This window comes from Mustela erminea, chromosome 7 (assembly GCF_009829155.1).
Source record: "Mustela erminea isolate mMusErm1 chromosome 7, mMusErm1.Pri, whole genome shotgun sequence".
Classification (NCBI taxonomy): Eukaryota; Metazoa; Chordata; class Mammalia; order Carnivora; family Mustelidae; genus Mustela; species Mustela erminea.
Genome location: NC_045620.1, coordinates 59,647,536 through 59,650,269, shown reverse-complemented (window position 1 = coordinate 59,650,269; position 2,734 = coordinate 59,647,536). Strand labels below are relative to the sequence as shown.

General features: G+C 38.3%; 1 pseudogene; it reads left to right on the top strand.

The window, feature by feature from the left end:
• The first annotated feature begins 1,185 nt into the window (after nucleotides 1-1,185).
• Nucleotides 1,186-1,577, top strand: LOC116596513 (annotated as a pseudogene).
• The last annotated feature ends 1,157 nt before the right edge of the window (nucleotides 1,578-2,734 follow it).

Genomic DNA, 2,734 nt, shown 5'->3' with positions numbered 1-2,734 from the left:
CATGGAGTCTGCTTTTTGCTCTCCCTCTGCTCCCACCCCCCTTCTCCTGCTTCTATTCTCTCTCTCTCTCTCTCTCAAATAAGTAAATAAGATCTTTAAAAGAATAATCAAATGGGCAAAAAAGATACACAAATGACCAATGAACATATGAAAAGATGTTCAACATCATTAGTCATTAGGGAAATGCAAGTCAAACTCACAATTAGATTCCATTTCACACCTACCAGAATGGCTATAATAAAAAACAAACAAAAGCAGAAAATAACAAGTGTTGGCAAAGATGTGGAAGGATCGTAACCCTTGTACATTATTGGTGGGAATATAAAATGTTACAGCAGCTCTGGAAGACAGTTTGCTGATTCCTTAGAAAGTTAAATGTAGAATTACCATATGACCTATCATATAATTCCACGCCTACATATACTCAAAGAATTGAAAAAAGGAACTCAGGTACTTGTTCATTAATGTTCACAGAAGCATTATTGATATTAGCCAAAAAGTAGAAAAAACTCAACTTTCAACAAATGAATAGATGTTTTATATTAGGGTTCTCTAGAGAAACAATAGATTATAGATGCAAACAAATAGATGGATATAGAGGTACACAGATATAAAGGGATTTGTTATAAGGTATTGGTTCACATGATTAAAGAGGCTGAGAAGTCCCATGGTCTACTATCTGCAAAGCTAAAGACCCAGGAAATCTGGTGGTATAGTCCAAAGACCTATGAGCCAGAGAGCCAATGGTATAGACTCCAGTCAAAGTCTGAAAGTCTGAGAACCAGGAGTGCTAGGGGAAGGAAATCAATATCCTAGACTAATCAGTCAAGCAGAGAGAAAACTTACCTTTCCATGGGCCTTTTGTTCTACTTTGGCTCTCAACAAATTGGATGATGCCCACCTACACTGGAGAGGGCCATCTGCTTTACTCAGTCCATCAGTTCAAATGTTAATCTCCTCAAGAAATACCATCACAGACACACCCAGATACAATCCATGATGCAGTCAAATTGACACATATAACTAACCATTACAATCAATCAATAAAATATGATATATATGTGGAATGGATGTTATTCAGCCACAAAAAGAAATGAAGTTCTATTCTTTTCCTGCTGCTGTGGAGTCATGTGGAGGTGAGAGACTATGTGCACCAAGATTCAGCTCCACCTATAACCCACTGCCATGGCCAAGGAAAGCATTATTATGGGAGGTGTAATGGATATTTAATACTGCTTTACAAGAGATGCTGAAGAACACTCTCATCCACGATGGCCTAGCACATGGAATTTGAAAAGCTGCCTAAGTCTTAGACAAGCACCAAGCCCATCTTTGTGTGCTTGCTTCCAGCTGTGATGAACCTATGTATGTCAAGTTGGTGGAGGCCCTTTGTGCTAAACACCACATCAACCTAATTAAGGTTGATGACAACAAGAAACTAGGGGAATGTGTAGACCTCTGACAGAGACAGGAAACCCCACAAAGTGACTGGTTGCAGTTGTGTGGTGGTTAAGGTCTATGACTAAGAGTCTCAGGCCAAGGATGTCATCAAGGAATACCTTCAGTACAAGAAATGAACAAATAAAAAAACTTGGTTTTTTTCCTCAAAAAAAAGTTGTATAATGTAAATGAAACTTGAAAATATTAAGCTAAGTGAAATAAGTCAGAAACAAAAGGACAAATACTGTATGATTCTACTTATATGAAATAGTTAGATTAGACAAATTCATAGAAAATAGATCAGAGGTTGTATATGTTGGGCAGAGGTAGAATGGGGAGTTATTGCTTAATGGGTACAGAGTTTCTATTTGGGATGATGAAAAAAAAGTGGAACCAGATAGCGGTGATGGTGTATATGAAATTAATGCTACTGAATTAGTACACTTAAAAAATACAAAAATGTACAAAAAACATGGAAAATTTTGTTATATTTCATTCCAACAAAATTGGTTTAACATAGTTGCTTATATTCATAGTAAAGAAAACCCATATGATTGCTTCAATAGGTGTAGAAATATCATTTGATAAAATTCAAAACCTATTCATTAAAAAATACTTTAAGAAACCTAGAAATAGAAGAGAACTTCCTTAATCTGAAAAAGGGTATTGTGCCAGTCATCAATTTATTGTCTCTCAACTCCAAAATCACCCTTCAGTACCTGCTTTGTGATGGACTGAATTCTTGAAGCACTTTTCCTTCATTGTAAGTACATGGAACTTTGCCAAAAGAGGGTGCTGGAGTGACACTGCAAGAGAAAGATGGTTTCTCTGCCTGACTCCAAAGTACAGTGTTTTGCTTTTTCTTGCTTCCGCTGCAAACAGGTGAGAGGTGTAAGTGTGTGGGCACATTTGGGGGTGCTCTGCTCCAGTTGTGTGCCCAGAGCATGTAGTCCTCAGCAATCTTGCAGCCTCAGCCCAGGTCCAGTAATGGCCTTCCCATGGTCTTCCAAGATTCTGGCCTCATAAACATAGTGGAAACCTAACTCTTTTACACCAGCCTTGAATGGCCTGAGTCCTAAAAGGTTGATACTGTTTGTCTCTCAGCTACTGCCCTGTGCTAGCCTGAGCAACCCAAAAAACTTCTCCACCAATCACAGTGTTGCACTCACATGATTTACAATGAGGGATGCACTGCAACCTTGGGAAGGGAGCTCCCTTTCCAAGTTTGTTCTTACTTGGATACTCTCCTTCAGCTCTTGGTGTCCTTTAACATTATCTCTACATCTTCATAGTT